Genomic DNA, 23,257 nt, shown 5'->3' on the forward strand with positions numbered 1-23,257 from the left:
ATGATTACAGATGATTGGTACCGATTACGTTATTCTGCGATGAGTGTGCACTATCGCTCAAAAGTGTTTCACAATTTAGCGAATTAAAAAAAATGAGAGACTATGCTCTTGGAATTGTTTCGTTCGGTCATATAATGTCCAACAAATATTTACTTCAAACAACGTGATTTAAAACAGTTGACGCAATCAGCACGAACACAGAATCATGAGTCTTTTTTTTAAATACTGCTTCCTTTTACGTTCTACAGAATGAGACAATAAAACGATTATTAAAAAGGATGAATGCACTCGTCGTGAGTCAACTATTCTGTTAATAAATAATATACTGTGCTCGGAATGGAGTAGGCCACAAACTCACAATATACTCCTTTTTGTTGACAAGATGTTGAAGATGTAAAAGTTTTTAATATCCGTTCACGTATTGTTTCGACGCTATCGCAAACATAAAGGCTACATAAAAGACACCGTTAAAAAGATTTTAATTTAACTTATATTAGATTGTACAATTCAGACTCCCCTTATGATATCGGTTGATCTAGAATTAAGTAAATGTTCAAATCTTTTAAATATATTGCATTTCTGGTGTCATTTATGTTATTTGCCCGGTCTCCGAAACGGTTGTCAAGTTCAACAGGCCCGTTGTCCTAAAATACACGCAATACATACAAAAATGAAACCTACGAGCGATACAAATTACCGCTCGAATAAGCAATAAACAAATTCTGTATAAATGATAACATTTTCGGCGAGAGCCAACACAGTACAAAAACTTACATCGGCTTCAGAGGGTGCGACGTAAAACGCCGACAAAACGACCACGGAAAATATTAGAACAGCTACACTCATTTTCCGAAACATGATTTTTCTTCTTGTGCAGCCCTGGTTTGCATTAACATCGATGCGCACAGTTCGCTGCTTTATATACGTGGCTGTATCTATGGCGTGGAAACGTTTAAATGCATCGTGACTCGTTTATCATTTCGATACATAATAAATTGTTCCCAAAATGGAGGAAACCATAAACTTGTGAACGAAAAAACAATACGCTGCTTTTTTGAGAAGATGTTGTAAAAGTTTTAATAGCCGTTTCTGCACTCTTCCGAAGTTATCGTAGATATAAATGTTGCGTAAAATGTATTCTTAGAAATATGTGCTGGATATTTGATATAAATACAAGAGTATTACACAACACGGCAGGCCCGGGCAACTTCTTCCCCTCTGTCGCTTCACGACCCCCACCACCGGGGTACCGGTTCCCCCACTATCAACTATTTCATGCATTGCCTCGCGTGACCGCGAATGTGCGCATGATCTGTACTCGGCAGTTGGTGGGGGGAATCCAAGAGTAGGGAGAGGAGTCGTCGGTGGCTCGCGAGCCGCAAGTTGCCCAGGCCTGGGGTACAGCACGTTTTAGCTTACAGTAGATTGTAACATTCGTTCGCCACTTATTATATCGGTCGAATTAGAATCCAATAAATGTTCATATTTTTTAAATATATTTCATTTCTGGTGTCATTTGCGTTATCTGCCTCGTCTCCGAAACGGTTGTCAAGTTCAACAGGCCCGTTGTCCTAAAATACACGCAATACAGACAGTAATTAAACCTGTGAGCGACACAAATTACTGTTCCGACAAAAAATAAACAAATTTCTTGGAATTAATGATGAAATTTTCAGCAATAGCCAACACAGTACAAAAACTTACACTGGCTTCGGATGGCGCGACATGAAACATCGACACAATAACCACGGAAAGTATGAGAACAGCGAACTTCATTTTCCGAAATATGATTTTTCTTTTTCTCGAGACCTTGCTTCCATTAATATCGACGCACACTTCGCTGGTTTATATACATGACTGCATCTCTCGTGTGGACACGTCTAAATGCATCGTGACTCAGTTATCATATTGATAGATACTAAACTCCGGGAGCGTAAAACTTTTTTATGCCCGATGTTTCTAGCCTGACTACTTTCGAACGTTTTCAATGAAATACTTTCAATGTGCATCTGGCAATTGCGTCGGCCTCGCAAGTGTTCCTCACGCAGCAGTAATTTGAAATTGAACGCTGTGTATAGTGGCGGCAACTATACGAGTAATTTCTGCGCCGCGTGTTAAATGCTGTTACACAATGGTACCGTACGCGAACAATTGCGTTAGAAGTCAAAATGCAAAAGGAGCAGGATTGCTCGCGTTGTTTACAGTTACGCGAAAAATATTCGCTTGCAAAAGGAAAAGCGAGGCAATCGGTTTTTCATGTTTCTTTCGATGAATTTATAAATTCTGCAACGAAATAGAGTGCTTACGCGAAAAATAATTGATTCTTGGTGACAGAAAGGAGCAGTTGCATTAATATGTTCATCAATCAATGAAATGCGTTTTCGACTGTGTAACTTCCCTCGGGTGATTTACATGCGTTACGTTATTTAACGATGTGTTCGACCTTACGTAAAGCACAGTCCTGTTAAATAATTATTCTTACGTATTTGAAATCTGATTGGTATCCAACGAACACAACACAAAAGGCTCTTTTGCACGAGTAATACTTCCGCCGACGGATTTGCTGCTGCAATTTGATTTACTCGCGGTTCTTCGTCATTTAAATTCATAAATATCGTAAATTAATTATACCAACCGAAAGTGCACATGCACTTGAAGCCGGCTTCTGAATTCCATTATCGTGATCGCTTGTCAACAATACGCCACATCGATTGTTGATTCATCAGAGTTCTACCTCGTTGAAACTTCAAACGCGTTTTTCGCGAAACGTTTTTTTTTCGCCACGATATATTAAAAACCACTGAACCAATCGGACTCAAATTTTGTATATATCTTCAGCACATGAATCACGTCGAAATACATTTTTTTCTCATTTTTACAACCCCTTGAATGCAAAAAGAAAAATCGATTCCATCGAATGCATGATGTTAAAACTGCGGCCATTTTGTTAATTTTCAATATTTTCGTTTCTCGTTGGCACAGAAACTAGTCGGAGGTGTGCTGAGTAAGACTGAATTAGATTTTGCTGTTTCGGGTAAGCAGAACGATTACGAAAAATTGTTATTCACCCGTCGGAGAAGTACGCACGAATAAAGCTCGTGTTGACAACCTCGGCCGGATTTTGATAAAAAATTCGCAAAAGAGCCTGGAGAAAACGTTGTACCGCCAGAATGTGTTAACAATAATCCACTGTCTTGTTCTCGGAAATGCGAAATTGGCCTGAACGTCAAGTAGGGGAAAAACGTAGCGCCATTAAGGTTGAATCGCAGCGTCGCACAAAGCGAACGAACGCCCGGTGATTTTTATTAACAGCACGAAGGGAGCGCGCGGCTGGGGAAATGAGATTTTGTTGCTTTATAAAGGTTATCGTGCTAATTAAAAAATGCGGAACGACCGAAGACGTCGCGGAGCGCGCGCGCCGCAGGAAATGAAAAGGTCTTTAAAAGCCACTCCACCAACCATAATCCCCTTCCGCGCTTTTTATTTACATTATGAAACGCATTTCCGTTTCGCGGTACGCAAATCATCGTCTTTGTTCTCGGCCGTGCGCCGTTTTCTCAAGTGCGGAGCCCCGCAAAATTTAAACGACCCATGAGAATCGTTATTGTAACGAATCAGCGGTTAGGGTTCGTTCCGTTGTGCGAAATAGGGCTGCAGAACGGCGCACGCAGTGAATAAAAGATTGCCGTGTTCTGAAATCTTTAGACACCGTGGTGTAATTCGTGACACTTCGAAGATAACGACACGATAAAACACGTTTCGAAAATCACTTTTATTACATAATCAATTTCATTCTGGAGAACCATCGGTGATCGATTGCCTATCAAATCTTGAGAATATGTACTTGTTGGAATCTTAACAGTACAACTCTCAATTCCTGGGCTAAATCAAGAAAAATATTTTTAAATATCCTTTCACAAAAGTATTCCGAAATAAATGATTGCTTTAGAGAGCCGTTGTAGTAACAAATCCGCACATATACATAGCTTCCAAACGCAATTAAAGAAGAATGCAGCGGTCGTTCGACTGTATTTTGCCTTTATATCTGCCAACCAACGGAACCGTTAAAACAGAAACGAAAACTGCTTTTGACTCCGGATCAAGACGCTTCATAATGGAGGTCTGTCCCGCGATAATAATCGCGACACAGGCCCGGAGTCAATTAAGCAAGGACCTGCTCGGAGTGTCACCGGCTCCCATAAAATCGAGATTTGAAGACCGAGGACAGAACCAAAATTCTTTTCACTGCGATTTCTTAGCCGGAGCGGATTACCTGCACCTATCAAGAAGATTTGCCTGTCGTCGAATCAGCAACGGCTGAGCCGGGTGTGATGCTCAGGATCGGAGTAAACTCTCGGAGCTGCCACAACATCAGCTCGCAGGATTAAGAACGTCCGCGTCATCAGAAGGGATGTAAAACGCGGGTGTGCGGCACGACTCGTTCCTTGGGACATTTGTTTTCACGACCCAATTAAAATTAACGGGCCGGAGTGAGCTTAAAGGTTAAATCTCGCTGTCCGTAAAGATGGCCGGCTGCTAGCCACCGTCAGGTCCCCGTTAAAAGGTTCCACCGCAAGATTTGCATAAGTAATATTCGACGCTCTCGAAACGCCTGTGCTCCACCTGTCGACGGTAAGATGGCCGCCCGTCTGTGCGAGATGGTGGTCGATGTACATTAGAATTCCAATACAACGAAATTTGATCCTGTTTGCACCTGAAGGGGCTAGACCACCTTCACTATCTGAAAGATGTGCTAGGCTTTCGGGAATTTTTTTTAGGATCATTAATGAGTGGAAAACTCTGAGTTCGTACAATGACGTTAACATCACTCTAAACTTTATTCTCGATCTTTCTCAGAACTATTGAAAAATTGAAAAATCACTTTAATACGGAATTCTATACATATTATAAATTAAACGGTAAGGTGACCTGTTTCCTTGAGGTATTCAAAGTAAAATTAGGTTTATGAAATTGTTCGATGAAGCTCAATTATTTTTGCGTAATTTATTCTGTTAGGTAATTTGTTATTTTCTTGTTGCCACGACCTCGTATAGTATGAAAAAGAGAGAGAAAGAGAGAGGGCAACAAAAATGGAGGGAAATTACATTATCGATCGGCTACAGCAATTTTTATGAAAATAATGTATCCGTGTTCAGTCGGACAAAGAAGAAAAAACTTTACGTTCAACGTAGCGCAAAGAACCGACGTGAATGATCAATAAACTGGGACTTTTTATGTATAGAATAGAAATCAGTGTATGTATGAAAATTGTTATGGAAATGACGAAATCGCGTTTGGTAACAAAACTGTACGAAACAAATGTTTCGACGGTGAGCAGCACAATGTCGGAAATATTGTCGAATTCGCGGAATCCGCCCCAAATTTATTACATTTACAAGCCGCGGTGGTAATTGCAAATAAATACCTCTCGCTTTGAATAATATCCAATCGATTACAGTTGCATTATCATAATAATTTCGTAACATGTATTATTAATTATCCAGCAGCGGTACGCGCGTTGACAAATAGCTGTGGCACGACGGGACTTGAAAATTACGAGCCAATGGTGGCCGGTTTAAGCCGGTCGACGTGACAAAAGAAAAAATCAAAAAAATCAGGGCGATTCCTTGGAAACGATTTTTCCATTCGATGCGATTCCCTTGTTACGGGACGGGCTTACGCGAGCTTAATTGTAACTTGCCGCGCAACTTCGCCTCCCATTTCCTCGTTATATTAAGCAAGCTTCGAACAATCGGATTTCTTCGGAGCATTGCCGGCCGAGTAGAAGGAGACGTGGAAGGAGGAGCGGGGCGGGGGCGAACTTTTAATTAAATGTAATAGCGTGACGCAATTACTGCGCCCGTACCTTGTCACGTTTAACGCTCGGTATAATCGAGCATGTGTATTTTCAGCGAGGGTACATGCGGGCATAAGCAACCATTCTCTCGCCCGGCAATGTGCACGGGAATGTAACTAAACAAACGTACACTCCGGGATCACCCTAAGTGTTTGCGCAAGTCGTTGCCTAGTATTGTAACACAGTTGGCGCGGTGCGCTGTGCGTCAACCATCGTCAGAATTAGAGAACACGGTGCCTGCCTTGTATCGGTGTTGTCGTTCCTGTTAATTAATAAACCGGACTACGGTCCGGCACGGTTCACCAGTCTCTTAATAAAATGCGTCTCTTAACTAACTGGAACGCGTGCTCCGTTCCACAAACAGCCCCGCCATTTTTTAATATTTTCCACCGGAAAAAATGGAGAATAATGTTCAGACTTATGCTAATATCGCTGTGAGAAACCGGAATTTTTCAGCCATTAATTATCCTTGAAAAAAATCCGGAAAGCATATCACGTTTCTAGATAGTCAAGGTGGTCCACTCGCTTAGTGCAGCGGAAACAGTTTTCGCGGTCCGTAAGGTGAATGCAGTATGGTCGGGACTCGGCCGATACATAAAAGATGTCACCGGCCGCGTTGTTACGTGCGGCACGAATCGGCAAACAGTTATCCGCGAGGAAAAAAGTAATCCACAAACACCGCTTAACGGAAATTCGGTTCCGCTAAAGCTTGCGCTAACTCGCGTGTAACGGATAGGATTCATTGAAGCCACGATAATCCCCTTCGCAGGCTGCGATGGAAACATCGGTAGCCGAATACATACATATGTATTCGTTAAACGTCCGATACGAGACCGATCGATGACACGAACAATGAGCAAAGTTGCCGGTTGCCGTGTGTACGGACGTCGGGTATTATCTCGTTGCAACAACAGAGTCATTCGAAATGTTTCCTGATACTTGACAATGCAGATGACCGCTTAACTATAATTACTTCATTGTCCGGAAGGGTGGGGGGTGGGGAGGGGCGGAATGCTCGTAACTTCCACGGGCACGTGTATCATCAGCGATTCTGTTTGGAAATGGATCCGAGCTCAGAACGACGCGACGCCAGAACGTTGCACGCGAAACGAAGACAGATGAACGGATAAACTCGGATGAACGCGCAGCATGCCCCGTAAAAAGTTTATGGTTTATTCTAGTCAAACGTATAACGCTGTCAAAAGAATGGAGAAGCACGGTCGGCTCGCGTTATTGCCCGATAACGATGGTAACTAGATCATTTTATGAACTATTTTATACACCGCGTTACTATCTCGAGCAACGATACCACGACAACCGTTCCAAGAACATTCGAAATCTTAGCGAAATTTAGTTTCGCGAGTTTTATTCGTTCGCGAATGCCATTAGCGCGGAGAATCCGCAATCTATCTATAACCATTCATTTCGACGGAGTACTAGGAAATACCTGAAATACCTTGTCGTACAGGCTGCCTCACAACGCGTGGACGGAATTTTAACGATGGATTCACCAGACAGAACGGTCCAATAGAAATTGCTAATAATGGAAGCCGTCTTCCAGAAAATTCCAGTTTAGGCGCAAGGTTTCCAGCCATAGGTACAATTAAAGCGAAAATTAAAATCGAAACTTCGCAGCATCCTGAGGAAGTAATCGGTGAAAGCACATTTTTCGTCAAAAAGTGCTATAAAAATTTGTAAACAGATTAAAAAAATTTGTTCCTGAATCAATCTTCCACAGATTTGAAGATTGAATCCTTCCCCTTACAACAACACCATAAAAATTGAGCTACGATTTTTCTACACTTTTTTATGGAATAACAAAGAGAACCAAGTTCGGTAAAGCCCTCGAGGTGTACCGTGTGTCACTGTAAAGTTGGCTGCGATCACCTTTCGTGTAGACCTTGACCCTTAGCACTCGAATGGCGACTGTAAGGCGCCACTAAAAATTGTTGTATCATTATTCAAAATATTTTTTACATTACTAAATTTGTTTCTATTCAATAAATTACTAATCATTTCAATACTCTACGAGTAAAATGCACCATTTTCGTATGTATAGCATGAAAAAATATATACAGAAGGGAAATATTCTAGGTCGGAAGAAATGTTCCGTTTTAGAGTTAAAATGGCTTCGAGTGGAAAGGGTTAATAAGACGACTAAAAAAAAGATTGTACATCTTACAGTGAGTTACAGTGAGTAACGCGCACTTGTGACCGAAGGCGTTAGCGCACGAGGCTCGCGGTTTCATTGTATCGAAGATGCGTGCTAATCGCGTCGGGAAGGATAATCATTAACGACTCTTTCCAAAGCAATCAATCTCCGAAACGGGAAAATCACTCGTTGCCGCGGCGCATCCATTATATACGGCTGTTAAGCATGTATTTCCGGGCGCCACGTGGCCATGCTGGATTCCAGGCGTCGGACAGCACCTTTAATTATCGTTGCACGCGACGGTCCCGAGTTAAAGGTCGTTGGGTGGCGGTATACGATAAAATGGACCGACCGTCACTCACCTGTCGGGTTCGCGCACCTTCTCGGCTCAAAGAAACTAGCTGAATTAACGAGATTACCGATACACTTCGGGCAGTATAAATATTCGAAGCCTTCTGTTTGCTAGCTACCGTCGAAACACGAGTCACGGTTATACCAAACACGTTTCTGACGCGATAATTAGCATCGTCGAATATATTGTTACTAACAAGACCTTCGCGGGTTAGACTGCGTCTGTCAAATTGGGTCAATGTACTAAACTGTTTGCTGAAGTATTAATTAGTTTCCGCCAACTTCGATATCCTGCTGCGTGGTCTGAATTTGTACGACGTAAACTTCCAGTCGAACGAAACGATGTAACACGAACGGAAGTAATGTGCGCGGACGCGACGCGAAAAAAGTATGCCGATTAATAATCGGGTTATAGTGTTTCGCGGGTGAGTGCAGCAGAATTTCTTGCAATACGGCCGACGCTCCGCGTGCACACGTGTAAACTTTGTATAATAAAATCAGCATATTTAAATTCGCCCGTGCGCCGACGAAATAAAGCAACCGCGACGGTGACGCACGCGAAATCAACGGGAATGTTGTTTCCCTTTGTAAATTCCACGCGAAATAGAACATTAAATCACGCAGACCATCGCGCACTGCATTTTTACCCGCGTCGAAACAAATGGAGTGGCCGGGGGACGCGGCAGAATTAAAATAACGGGAAACCAAAATGACGACATGATGCGCATTGTTCACCGCCATCGCCGCATGCTGCAACACGCGTGCACGACAATGCGAATTATTACCGAATCGTTCGCTCCGAATATGCAAACAGCTTGCGGGGACCCGCGATCGTGACGCGCTTACTTCTGCTTATATTACACACAAAAAAAAAGTCTCGACGATATTGGAGATTTATTCGTCATTCGTATATATGGAGAAAATCACACGAACAAATCTCTTTCTCGACACCCGCTTCGAAATTCCATTAAAAGTTGTCTACATATTTTAATGGAATTTCCAATTTAATAATGTTCCACTTAATACTAACTGTGCGTATAATCTGGTTTCCCGTTAAATTTTTTGAATAACTTTATTAACTGTGCCTTCGAGCTAGATCTACATTTTTACGAATGTAGAGAATATTTATCGCTAGATAGGTATAGTCAGTTCTGGAAACGGGGTCCACACGCACGGACTCCAGGCGGTCTCGGAGAGCAGAGAACGCGAGTAACATTCCGGAAATCGTTTTGGTGTGTTTCCAACAAGGTTGGGTTTCGCGTAAAACAAACTTGCGATTATCCAGCGGCCATAAACGGCGGTCATTTCCAAGCAGAACGTTCGCGGAGAGAGAAAAATTTGATAAAAGCACAGGGTCGGGTTCGATTGTCGGACGCAGCGATCCGGGAAAACGTGGGATCCTGCTTCGAGAATCGACCGACGCATAACCCTTTTTCTCGGTGGGCTCGGGACGGGGCCGGCCCGCGGAGCCCGTAACTTTGATACGTCCATTAATTCACGACTCGTTAAACTTTCCGACCCTTTCACGATACTTTTCCATGAAGGGGAGGGGTATCGTCGCTCCGCGATATCCGAATTCAAATACGACGTCCGGCGAGGACGGTTAACGCGCAACAATAACCAGATCGGATCGTGGGACGGCCGAAGAGGAACAGGCAACCGGATCGGGATCATGATTCACGCTTGAATTTACATTTTAATTACATTACGTTTGATGGCGGTATTAATTTTATCGGAGCGACCGACCGCAGGAATTCCGATATCTTCGGCATGGTTGCCGGTCGATCGCGGCCGGCACGGCGCACGACAATGCTTCTGTAATGGTGCGCCGTAATAGATCAAAGTAAATCTGCTACGAATTAATAGTCCGCCGGGATCATCCGGCGAAGAATGATTGCTATCGGCCAACGCCACAATGACAGTCCAGCCTCCGATGAAACCGAATTCGCAAATTCGACGGTTCCCGAAACCCATCGCGGTACTACACGCTGTAATCCATGTATTAGGACAACTATTCATATCCACAACCGCAACATGCTAAAGGCTCGAAGTGACAGAAAATTGATGACTCTGGAAAACTGAAACTGGAAAATTCAAATCGATCAAAGCAAATTAGTATTTTGATCCTTCTACATGCTACGAGTCTTAACAAAATTTAGTTAGCTCGAACATGTTAGGGACGCGTTTCGAAATCTAATCAAAGAATAACATGTTAAGTAACCTTATTAGTTTACTCACATTTTAAGCAAAAAAGCAATTTAATCCTCGTGTCGAGGACCAAAATTGTCAACAATATCCAATGATGTTGCACTTTGTAGTTTCAGTGCATATCTTTATGCCTCAAAGGTAAATTAATCTAGATTCGCAAAGAACAGAAAAATCTACAGTAATTTTGTGATTTATCAACAAAAATACTAAAGAAATTTTGAAAAGTGGGTTGTTGCCATAAGGGTTAAGTTACGAATCAGTCTTTACGAAGGAATATTTCCCTTACCCTAACAATATGAAACATTGCGAAAGAGACTTTCGGGACAATCAAACGGTATAGCAATTCTTAGCGATGCCTCGGACGGCCTAGTGCAAATGGTTAAAAATCGTTCGAGCGGAGTTGTTGCAAAGAAACAGACATCGCGCGGGCACGCACGGCGGACAGGAGATTATCGAACGTGACGCGTCGCAACACGTTGACCCGGGAAGAATAAAAATATAATTCGATACGTGACCGGTGACAAACAAAAAAAAAAAAAAAAGAAGAAAAAATATGACATATCCAGGCTAGGTGGTCGGGTACGTGTGCAGGGTCTCGGTGTAAAATGTAATCGGCACGTGCAGTAATTAAACGCTCGCGTGCGAACTTTCCTCGGCGCGGCTTTAAGCGGGCTCGCGCGCGCCGAAACGCGCCGGGCCCGGCCGTTAGGAACCCGAATGAAATATTCATTCTACGTAAATGGTCGATTCTGCACCCGTGATTTGCTTTTAATTACCGATTCGCTGACGACCGAGAATTATCGTTCGGTTCGTGACTCGCCCGCGCGCCGTTTATCATTGCCAATTGTGTTTCTGCTTTCCCCGCGTTGCTCGCTCGGCCGCGACGCCGAAAATCGTGCCCGCCCGCGCGAGTATTTGCCATCGACGTGTTCCCCGTGTAACCAAATTTCTCCGGATTTAGACGGATAACATAAGTGACATAACGTACAATTAATCTCGAAGAGAGAGAGAGAGAGAGAGGGGGAGAGAGGCACGGATAGTCGCAGACGGCGGAGAAGGAGGGGAGGTGGGGGGTGGACCGGTCTCATTAAATTTTCCAATTTACTCGATGAACTCTCGGGGAAGACAGTTATGCAAAAGTTGGACAAGAAAATACGTTCACGTGGAGTCGTCGCATTAATCCTCTTTGATACAAAGGGTAACGATATTTGATTCTTAACAAGAGACACAATGGCTTATTAAATAAACATAGGGTAGTTACGAAACTGCCCGAAGGTTTACGTAATAATGCCGTCTAACATGTGGCTAACGGGCCGTTTGCCAGCGAGTGTTATGGAAATTTATTATAAAATAATCTCATTAAACCTGCGAGCAATTTCGCCTGGCCTCGGGGTTCACAAAGCGATCTGCCGGTGATCAAAGACACAGATGCACGCATCCCTTGCGCTATGACCCGACTTGTATTCTAAGAAACGCTTTGCTGTCGTGTTCCATAAAAGTATTATGACCATCAACTATCGTGTACCTGTTACAGGGAATAAAGAAAACATAATGTTTCTCTAGCGGCGGTGTACATGGCCGGGCAATTGAGCAATAGGGCTTTTAGTTCTAATCGAAAGGAGACTTATAGAAAGCTCTTGTTTTGCAAATGTGATCTGAGATAGTTGCAAACAAATTCGCGAAATTGGTCGCTCATACTCTATAACAAATTGTCATGATATTAAGCAATTTAAGAATTTCGTGAAATTGGCAAGCTTGTAATCCGTTTCGCAAATACGATCCGGGATTGTTATAAATGTACCCCTCGAAATTGATAACTCATATACTTTACGACAGATTGAAATCATTCTCCTAACAAAACCGTTACCACATTAAAAATATAAAACCGTTTTCGTTTGAATTGGAACTACTAAGTCAATATTGACAAAATTTTATTTCTCTCAGCTAAAAGGCCAATCAGTATTTTACGGAAATTGAAATTTTTACCTTTCAATCGTGGACATACATTTTTCGCTTTTATTACTCCACATTCATTTCAGTTTAAACGATAGTCACACCGATGCAGAGTTGAAACCTTTTTGATTGTCTGTTTCAAATAACTGTAATATGTTTTATGGAAACTGTTGAATCTCTGCAATCTCGTACAGAATAATCGTTTTCTATTTTCTGAAGATTGATAAACATATACAGAAAAATTGAAACCAGTTTATCCATTTTTCTTGACATTAATATTTATCTTGTAGTTCAAAAACAGTTTTAGAATGAATACAGAACATTTTTTCAGCACAGTCACTCGTGAAACAAGTAGAATTAGTTAAAATTAGTTAAAATTAGTTAAAATAGAATTAGTTAAAATTAGTTAATTAGTTAAAAAATAGAATTAGACCAGATACAGTATCCAAAATGGTCGGTTTTTAGGATCCCGTATCTCAGACCCTGTCAGGATCCAGAGATCCCCAGGTGGGATCCTTAATGTCGAGATGGCTCGGTGATTTATAATTCGGTTCATTTAGTTTCTCCTGGTCCTAGGTGGATACAACTCGAGTCTTTCGGTCTTGGATCGATTTACATGGTTTCCGGCTGCGCATCCCCGGTTTGGTTTATTTCGGATTTCTTGGTTCTAAATGTGTCCGATTCTCTAGTCTGCGGAACACTAAATTGTGTGTTTGCGGTGCAAGGTTGGCGCGCTTTAACTCCTAGACCCTGCGCCAATCCAAATTCGTTCTTCGGAATTTGTTTTATTCATGGCTGTGCACCATGGATGTATCCCGTTCAATCCGTCCTCGTTTAATCGAACCCTTTGAGTACGCGGTTTCCTTGAAATCTAAATCCGGCGATCTCCTATCTTTCGGAGCAGTGTTATTTCGATTCGACGATAACACCAGCGTACGGAGAAACGTGTCAGCTTTGACGTAACAGCGTTCCTCGAATATACCGAAGCGTGTAATATTCTAGACGGGACAGACATCGTTTAATGAAACATTCAAACGCCGCTCGGGATGAATAAAAAATAAACTGACGTAGCGAGATTTGATATTCATTATGCGGGGAATCGCGCGCGAGATTGTCAAGCGGGATTGACACGCGACGAGAACGAGAAAGTCGAGCATCGCGGCGCCGCCATTCGACGGAATATTCTACAAGGGACGAAAGAAGTTCGAGTGTCCTACTCGCGGCAGGCGTTCGTAACATTATACAAACGTCCCCGGTGTAAACATCCACGTTCAGAAGAATCTCCCATTTGCTCGATGACGCGTTGCCTCCAGTCAACCGTGAGTGCACCTACCTTTTACGGAACATTCAACCGTCCACTTCAGCCGCGGCTCTTAAATCCTCGCGTTCCTCGGATATCGCGGAAAGACGCGTAATCGCGGATTGCTATCTACCCTTCGTTCAATCCCACCGATAAAGAACGGAATTCCATGATTACAGGTGGTTTCAAATTCTTCCACGATTTTAGGCACTCGCTCGCGAAACAAGCGAGCACTGATATTTTATTGCTTACTTTGTTTTAACAAGTGTTATAAGAATCTTTGCCCTGCAGCGGTATACTATTGGGTTGTTCGGAAAGTAATTTCGTTTTTTCCCAACAGGGAGCGTGATTGTATTTTTTTGCAGCCAACTAAGCCGCATTGTCATTATACAGGGTGGGGCAATAACTATGTCCAGTTTGAATATTGTATTGGATACGAAGATTGCAACTTTGCATTGACGCAAACGGTCACCAATCCGAGCATCTCCTGTAAGGTAATAAAGTTTATTTTACTACCATATTCGACCTTGCATGACCTTCAATGATAACTCGCTGAATTCGTCTCAACACTGGCTATCACATCGTGATAAAAAAAACATAGGATTCCATTTAAAAAAATAGAAGTTGACCTTGAAATCTCCTCTATGCCTCCACCCACGCAGAAAATGTTTGTGTCACAATATGTCCCCCTCTATACCGTGCAAGTTTTCTATATAACATTTTTTCGTATTATTACAAATAACGGCAATATTCAAACTGGACATAGTTATTGCCCCACCCTGTATATATTTTGACAGCTGATACAGCAAGGCTTGTTTGTGAACAAGTACGTTTGATTCTGCGCAATAGTTTTTGTTTGGTGCCCTATCAAATATGGAAAGTCGAAAGCAGCATTTTCGGCATATTTTACTCTTTTACTATCGAAAAGGTAAAAATGCTTTTCAAGCAAGAAAAAAATTATTCGATGTGCACGGAGAAGATGTACTGATAGAACGCCGGTGCCAAAACTGGTCTGCAAAATTTCGTTCCGGCAATTTTGATGTTGAACAAGCACTACGTTCTGGAAGGCCAGTTGAAGCTGGTAAAGACAAAATTGGATAATTGGGTAATTAGGTACTATGGTATTGCACCGAAATGGAAAATTTATACGCTACAAGAAAATCGTCTTTCATTTTCATAAAAAAAAACCCAATATTTCCTCAGACTAAAAAGTACTGGGATCTTCCAAAAAATTTAGTTAGCATTTTCTAAAATACTTACTAGATACTTTCTAAAGAAAAATGAAAGAAATTCGTCAGATAGAAATGGAAGGCTGAAATCTGGTAAAGGATCGAAAATAATGATCATTGGTGGGTGGGATCCCCGTCACGAGACAGTGTGTCAATCGATCGAGACGCGGCGGTGTTTTACAGCTTCTTCCTCGGGCGCGGCGGCGCGCCGGTATAAATTCAGGTGAAACGAGACGCGATTTGACGCTCGGAGGTAAGATAAGTCGCAGGAAACAAGAGTGACTCGAATGAATGATAGAGCCGCGAGGAGGAACTCTAAGGTAGCTGCTAATTAATGGGGGCATCCATCTGACGCCATTTTGCTACTCACGGGCCGTCTTCCTTCCGGCTGCTTGCTGCGTTTCTGGGCCAAGCGTAAACCTTAACGTTGCCCGTGTCTACCAGGGGCCACCGGCTGTCTGCATCGCCGACCGAAACAATTTGTAATCCAGCAAACCGTGCCCAAAGATTGAGAGAGCCCAACGGCCCCGACACAACCTTGTATAAATTAGATTTGGTCGCGTCCCGAGCCAAGAACGGCCCCCGCCAATTTCACCTGCCCGCAGCGCCAACCCCACGGAACCCCAATGTCCTTTCGGTAATTGATACTCAGGTGAACGAATCCTGCCGCTGCTGTAAACGTCCTTTCGCTACACGCTCTTCCTGTATTTACAGTATCCCTTTAATCCCGCGTTACCCGTGCCAGAAATATTCGCGTTAGCATTCCCGTCGAGCTCCGAGCTGCTAATTTTTCAAATTCTTGCGAATTTTTACGAACAAACTGGAATTAAATGGAAATGTATTTTCTCTTTCCACCGTTTGAAATATATTTTTTCGTTTTGTACTTGACCAAGCGATTTTTATCAATATTCAATAAAATCCGCAGTCTAGTAATTGTAAAATATCCCACGTGTGTAAGCTCTGTTTCTTTAACACTAGGTTTACGGAGCACTAAAATGGCTATTTTACATTTCCTTATAAAAATAACATGAATATAATATATACCTAGAGAAATCAATTGGTTAAGTAATTCCTCGTGGATCCATGTTTGCAATCTGAATATTCGTGAATTAAAAATATTAGAATCCGTCATTTTGACGGGTCCCGTAAATCTAGTGTTAAACGTGTTGACGAGAATATTTTGCATTATCTACAGGGTATTATAACGAACTTTAATGCTCATTGCTCGGATTTAAAGAATTCATACGTTTATAGAATAAAATGTTTCACTGTGTCCTTCACCTTCGGATTGTCCAATAGACACTCCCCGGTTTCTAATACATTTTTATTCTCTCCCATTCATCCTCCCACGCCTTCAATCTCGCCTTCGGCAAGACAAAAATGGTCTGCCATCGGCAACCATCTTGCTACAATCTCGCAGAACACTACACGTCAATTCCCGTGGGAATCTCCAATCCTTTTTGATACAAGACGAAGGTAAAGTTACGAAATCTTTATTGCTCTTGAGAAGAAAAATAAGCTACCAGAGAAGTTTCGTACCGTAGAGATTTCAAGATAAAAATATTAAAAATTTCAGAAGTTTTAGTTACAATACACAGTGCGTTCGAATATTTATCATACAATGTAGGAGAAGGCAAATGTATTGAATAAAATAAGCCAACAGTATAGATCACAATCTTTTGAACCACACATAACTTTTGAACCAGTGATCTCTAGATAAAGTCAAGAAATTCTAGTTTCCGGTGGTAAAAGTAAACCCAAAATTAGCTCTATTAGATCATCCCATGAGTAATGGGAGTTTTCTTTAATTACAGCCATCGGACTCCTATACGTCACTTTGCATATTGGAGACAATGAGACTAATTTGATTTCCCCGAGAACAAAGCCAGCTATGAAATGACTTTACTCGATTGTTACGCGAACACTGTAATTTCCTGTGCGTAAAAGTTGTTCGAATGCCAATAATAGGCACGGTCTCCATATTACGAGCAACAAAAGCGAGTTTCATTGTCATGGGAACAACGTTGACCGGAAAGTGGACGATTCGACGGAATATTATTGCTCGGCAATAATTAACAATGGACCGGTCGGAAGACTGTTCAAGTTCGCCGGCGAACGCGTTATGTTAGTCAGGTGGGAGCTATAGAGAAAACGCATTATCAAGATAATCCTCTCTCTCCCGGCAAGTGCTCGATGTGTTAATAACAAAGAGCAGCGCTTTAGTGTAATGAAAATCCCGGGGCCGGCTGGAACTTGTCATGCTTTTGATCTTTATCAGATAGAGGGCGTGGAGCGAGATATTAAATTTAGCGCGATTATTAGGCGCCCGGGAAGGAAGGTAGTCGGTTTTGAAGGAGCAATTTTTCTCGCTAACGAAATAATTTCATTTTGGATGCCTCTCGAAAAATCGATCCACCCTACTAATTTCTACGAGATGCGCAGCGCGACAGAAAGGCTCGTTCGCAACATGATTACATTACGCCATTAATGACTAGATTTTGACGGGCTGCCGATTTTGCACGGCTCGGCGAGCAAATGTCGTGAAAATAATATATCTCATTAAAATACTTTTGGCCTACAGCAACACCGAGAACAATAAATGATTGATCAAACGATCTCGCTTCTATCCGGAAAAACTGCAAAATTGTTCAACGTTGCCGCGGCTTCCGTTACTATATTTCAGCTTCTCGTTCCATCCCGTTTAATGAAATTAACGATCGATACTCCGCGACACCGGGGAACGATAAATAAAACCGTCTAGGAAGCTTGATCGTCACGTGGACATAATCTTCGACTTGTCTGCCCGGGATATTAATGTGCGCCGGATTGGCAAGATAGTAGATTCACGTCATTAACAATGAATGAAATTTTCTCCTGCGCTTGTCGAAAGATCCTTCCAGTGATAAACAGTCCCTTGATCAAGTTACCATCTCCGATCGACAAGTTATAAAAGACCCTCTCTGAAAACCTCCCGAGCCCCGAAGTTTCGAATCTTCCGAGCTGATTATAGCGTAATTAGGAAAATTGTTAGGCTACTTTAAATATGGCGTATTGATAATTCAATAAGCATTATCATGGCTCGAAATAAATGGAAGAATTTCTCCCGGTTCAGCAACGTTCGGAAGGAGCTCGTCTAACTTATTAAAAGATTATATGAAATACTTTACAAGGTTTATCCGCCGGTTCGCGCTCTGCGAAAGCGCCAGGAACGGTTCCATCAACTTTTTACTCCTGCTCACTTCGCCTCTCCTCCAGTTTAATTATTTTATTTGTTTACCCGAGCTGGATTTTTCAGATCTGACTTTCATTCGTTTTGCCGGCGCGCCGTTAATGTACCTTTAATTATAAAAATTTAATCTCACCGGATGAATCCACCGGATAATGGCCCTTCATTAGCGAGCTGAAGTCAACTAAAAGTTTATAACGAAGATTCATCGCCGTTTAGAGGTACGCCCATTTCGCTATATTTATGCGTGACGAACATCTCGCAGTCGTCGCAACCGTTATGCAAAATACAAATTTTACACATCGATCGTACGAAGCACAAGTTGAACGACGATCTATTTCCCTTTATAATAATTCTAAATTAATATCTTGAATTCTGTTAACGTCTTCACAGTATTGTCTTTGTAAACATTAGCGTTCCATCCGACAGTAGTATTTCTTGCAGGTTCAGTGTCCATGCTGGTTAGGATTTAATCAGCTTCATTATTCCCGTTTACGTCGGCGACGAGTCAGGATTAATCGAAGTACGTCTAGTCGGCGCAGATATTGGCCGTAGCGGGACAAACGGCCGCCATTGTAAGTCGCCACGGTAGAATTTAACATTGTCGAACATAACGACGGCACAACTGGGAAACTAAACGCATAAAAACTTGTTAATTTGCTCCGGCGCCTGTTATTTTACTCGATTACGCCGCTCGAGCTTCCGCGTAGCTGTCCCTACAGCATCGAGGCTCGCGTCTCCCCTCATTCTAGCTGGTTACTTCGAACCGACTTCGATCTTCCTACACACAGCCCGGAACTTTGTATTAGCTTAATTGGTTTTAAAGGCGAAACTTCGCCCGCACTTTTCCACGCGAAACTTCCGCCCGACGTATCACCCGAGCGATTCCGATCGTGGACAACCTGCACAGACGCGCAAACTTTTCCGGCAAACAGGTTTTTCAATTTGAACGGTTTAAGCGTAACACCATCTTCGCGTGCTCTTACAGCACATGTAAAGTTTCTCTTCTTTAATCAACATGCGTCATGCGAAAGAAAAATTTACTGCATTTGTTACGAGATGTAGGAGCCACTGAAATATGTTTTCCTTTCTTTAATATTAGGGGGGCCATAAGTAATCTCCATCATTGTCAAGGACAGTTGGTACCCCTAATAGTTGTACTATGACGAAGGTGATACTGTGTGAAATTTCAGCTTGAAATTCGTGAACCATGTGCGAATAAAAACCACTTATTTTTCTGTGTTTGAGAATTCACGAGTGTACCTTTTTTCGCGGCGAAAATAGCGAAAATCTGTTGTATACAGATTCGATGAATATGTCAATATTTTTTACATTGTTGTCAATACACGGGGCGTTGTTGGATCGTGGAGATAGACCATTCCGTGTCGCAGGAAATGATCATTTAATTCGCAGTCCTCGCCCCGTTTGTTTTTTCCAGAAGTTGGCGTTGTGAATACAGCAGTGTTTTTGGATCGAAAAACTGTTTGCACAAACGGAGCGGCGAACGGAAGTTATGCGCATCGTGCTCTCGCACCATTCATTCCAAAAATCAAATTCAACGTGCAAGTTTATTATAACAACCGGCAAAACAACATTTTCCCCGAAGGATATTATACGGTGTATCGAGCGTGGAAATAAAATCTTCAAGTTATACGCGCTTTGTGTTACAAAGCCAAAATGTAGGACGAGCTTCGTCAAATTTATTCACAGGCGGATGCTGAATAAAAGCGAAACGCGGCGTAATTGAAATGGACCGTATAAAAAATAACGTAAAAGGTGTCGATGGAAGATAATAAGGCAAATTTACGTTTTTCGAAGTGATTTATTCTCTCGTTTCAGTCGGATGGTTTACAATAAGCATTCCATTCGGTTGATTCGAATCTAATTACTTAACCTTTTCGTTTGCATTTCTCTTAAAAATGAATTAAAAGTGATTGTCCCACAGCAAAATCGTCCATTTTTAATGCTGCTGCATCTCACATCCTCTGTCTCTTCTAGTTTAGATCGCATGTCTGTTTGGATCGAGTAACTCGCTGCTTGTACGATCAGAGTGGTTGCGGGAATTATGCAGCAACCTAATAATTCATTCCATAAATCGAATCCAACGTACAAGTTTATTATAACAACGGGCAAACAACATTTGTCCACCGGCAGATATTATGCGCTGAAGCAAGCGTCGAAATAAAATCTTCAGAGTTTTACGCGTTTGGTATTATCAAGCTAAACTGTAGAATGAGCTCCGCGAAATTTATTTACGGACGGTTAACGAATAAAAGCAGAAATAGGATGACAGAACGAGTATATACATCGGATTCGAAATTACGCGGCCCATTCATTCGCGTTGAATTCCGTTTCTACACGGGAATGAAAAATGCTGCAAAACTTTTTACGGGACAATATTGTTTATCGAAGTTTTTTATCATTCGCCGATGCACGCGCGATTGACCCGAACGACATATTTCCGCGTCGCGTGTAAAACGCCTAGGAATTTATTCATCTGCATCGCGTGCGCGTCAATTTATGAAATGTTAAATATTACCGGCCGATCTGTTTCGCCGCCAACAATGGGAAAACTGGTAGTCGATGTTTTCGTACTGCGAGCGCCCAGTTATATTCAAGCTATCATTGTAATCAAATTATTGTTAATGATCTGTGAAACGCGAGATGTGACGCAATGTACATTCGCAAATTGTTTTATGAAGATCAGAATAGTGGACAACTTACTTTTGGCCGATTTCAGGTTTTTGTAAAATAAAACCAAAATTCTATTCAAAACATGTAACACGTAGAAAATGTTTAGGGACGCAGTTGATTAATGACAAAATTTGTGTTTTTGATAAAAGTGTGAAAATTTATAGAAGACCGGGATCGAAATAAAATACAGAAATCTTTGACATTGGCAATAGTTTAATAATTAATCGGCATGACGAATTGATACATAATTTCCTGCATTCTGCCATGATCGTTCATTATCGATGTATCGCCCTTATTTCCCTTTTCGGAGGCATATGAACTAATAGGAGAAGAGAAATTGTAAGTGTTTATATTCTGATTACGAACATAATAAATAGTTTATTCAGTAGAAAAGAGAAATTGAGACTTACAAAGCACGTTGGTGCTGTTACATGGTTGCAGTCGCAATTAATTTTCTGTTAATGGAACACAGATTCATTATGGTACAATTACGAACCCAGTAAATTCAATAGAATAGAAGAAAGTATTGTCTTACGTAAGGATCGGGTGACGCAAAGGATAATCCTAACACCAGAGAAAGAGAAACAAGCGCAAGAACTAACTGAACACTTTTGTACATCATGGTTCTTGTTTGACACCGTGCGACTCGAAATATACACAAGCACTGCACTTGCGCTGCCTCTTCTCATACTAATCCAGAGTTCGACATTGTTTTATGGAACATAGGATAACGTTTTCCGATTGCTTTAAAACGTTTCGAATATTTTAAACGATCTTTGTATCGGTTAACGTGTTTCGTGACATGCCGTAACATTATCAACCTGAACATGGGAATCGTGCGACATTAGGAGTCACAAGTATGTTTTACTACTTCTGTTTTACTACTGATGGTTGAAATTGATAATACTACAGTGTCCTGAAAGTTTAAGGATTATTTTTAAGGGAACTCTAAGGAAAGTCCTCTACTAACATTTTGTGTTTTATTTTATTTTGCGATAGGTTACATGGTGTCAATCTTTCATGTCACGATGACGAGCAAAATTTCATCCGGAAGACCTCATCGTCCCCTACTTCCTATGAATTTTCCTCGTACATCTCTGCGAACTCGGGACTGGAAAACGTATAATAATTTTCTCGAATTAAAACTAACGAGGTTGAGCATTTTTCAGATACATGAAAGGAAGGTATTAATTAAGAAGGTATTATTACAGTGAGTTCTCTATATATGTCGCCAAGGCCTAGATGATAAACGTCGCGGAATTATACCTATTACCGCGGGGTATACCCCGTTAGGGGCCGCGAAGCTCGAATGGCCTTGGACGCCGAGAAGGGTAAACATAATTCGAGTATGTCTCCTGGACGATACACGACGCTGACAAGACCCGTGTTCTCGACATATATCGAGAATTACATCAATATTTGCTGTCCCAGTCAGAAAACGTGATGATGGTAAATGTGAACGATCCAGTAAGAGAAATACTATGAAAATTTGTTTCTTACCGTTGCTTCAGAGGACGCGAAAAAAAGTGATGTCAAAGCGATCACCGACACGAAGACGAAAGACAAATTCATTGTCTTGAACATGTTGCTGTGAGTAGATTTTAGAAAGTTATGAATATGAACTCACCTGTCGGTTCGTTATATACCTGCGACAAGCACAAATTACTTACCATTGTAAGGCCTTTGTTATATAGATAGCGGCGGGCGGCAAGAGTTGCAAAACAATGGACGATAAAGCGGCAAAAAATAAATCAAACATATTACATAAGTATGAAATCGGGCGACGATGAGCGACAACAATTGCCGCTCTCTGTACAATCAAGGCTGAAGGAGGCTCGATAAGGCGGATTTATTCTTATAATTATATAAAAATACATATTTGGATCGATTGGCCCTTGCTTCGTTTTGAGGTCATATAACGCGATTAGAAAAGTGTAAGAATCTGTGATTTAGTAATAGAAGTGACATCAAATAGTATGGATAGTTAAAAATTACAGTTAGTTCGTAAATATTCCAATGCACAAAAACCCATTGCTGCTGCATCAGCTCGCCACTGTTAAAACGGTATTCATGTCTCTATTTCTGACAGGAAGTTGCATTAGCAAACAGCCACCATGTGCAATCAGAATTATCACAAAAAGTTGATGGCATTTTAGCGTTAAAACACATGACAGCGTGAATTTGCATGAAACGTATTATTATTGTCGCACGCTTTTTACTTTTTAGCGGGAGTCTGTTCGTTGCAATAGTGAGTGCCCTACATTGAGTAACATAAACTGCAACGTAC

At 41.7% G+C, this 23,257-nt stretch overlaps 3 long non-coding RNA genes across 3 annotated transcripts; all 3 read right to left on the reverse strand.

Moving 5' to 3' along the window:
* Nucleotides 1-383: 383 nt before the first annotated feature.
* On the reverse strand, nt 384-1,815 carry LOC143353551 (uncharacterized). Its single transcript, XR_013082163.1, has 3 exons — nt 1,705-1,815; nt 775-1,571; nt 384-644 (listed from the first exon to the last, which is right to left on the reverse strand). It is a non-coding gene; the product is annotated as an uncharacterized LOC143353551 (long non-coding RNA).
* Nucleotides 1,816-21,163: 19,348 nt separating this feature from the next.
* LOC143353070 (uncharacterized) lies at nt 21,164-21,654 on the reverse strand. Its single transcript, XR_013082054.1, has 3 exons — nt 21,506-21,654; nt 21,381-21,425; nt 21,164-21,289 (listed from the first exon to the last, which is right to left on the reverse strand). It is a non-coding gene; the product is annotated as an uncharacterized LOC143353070 (long non-coding RNA).
* A 274-nt stretch (nt 21,655-21,928) lies between these two features.
* LOC143353554 (uncharacterized) lies at nt 21,929-22,573 on the reverse strand. The gene is made up of 2 exons (XR_013082167.1): nt 22,471-22,573; nt 21,929-22,081 (listed from the first exon to the last, which is right to left on the reverse strand). It is a non-coding gene; the product is annotated as an uncharacterized LOC143353554 (long non-coding RNA).
* Between the last annotated feature and the right edge of the window lie 684 nt (nt 22,574-23,257).

Source organism: Halictus rubicundus, chromosome 4 (genome assembly GCF_050948215.1).
Source record: "Halictus rubicundus isolate RS-2024b chromosome 4, iyHalRubi1_principal, whole genome shotgun sequence".
Taxonomy (NCBI): domain Eukaryota; kingdom Metazoa; phylum Arthropoda; class Insecta; order Hymenoptera; family Halictidae; genus Halictus; species Halictus rubicundus.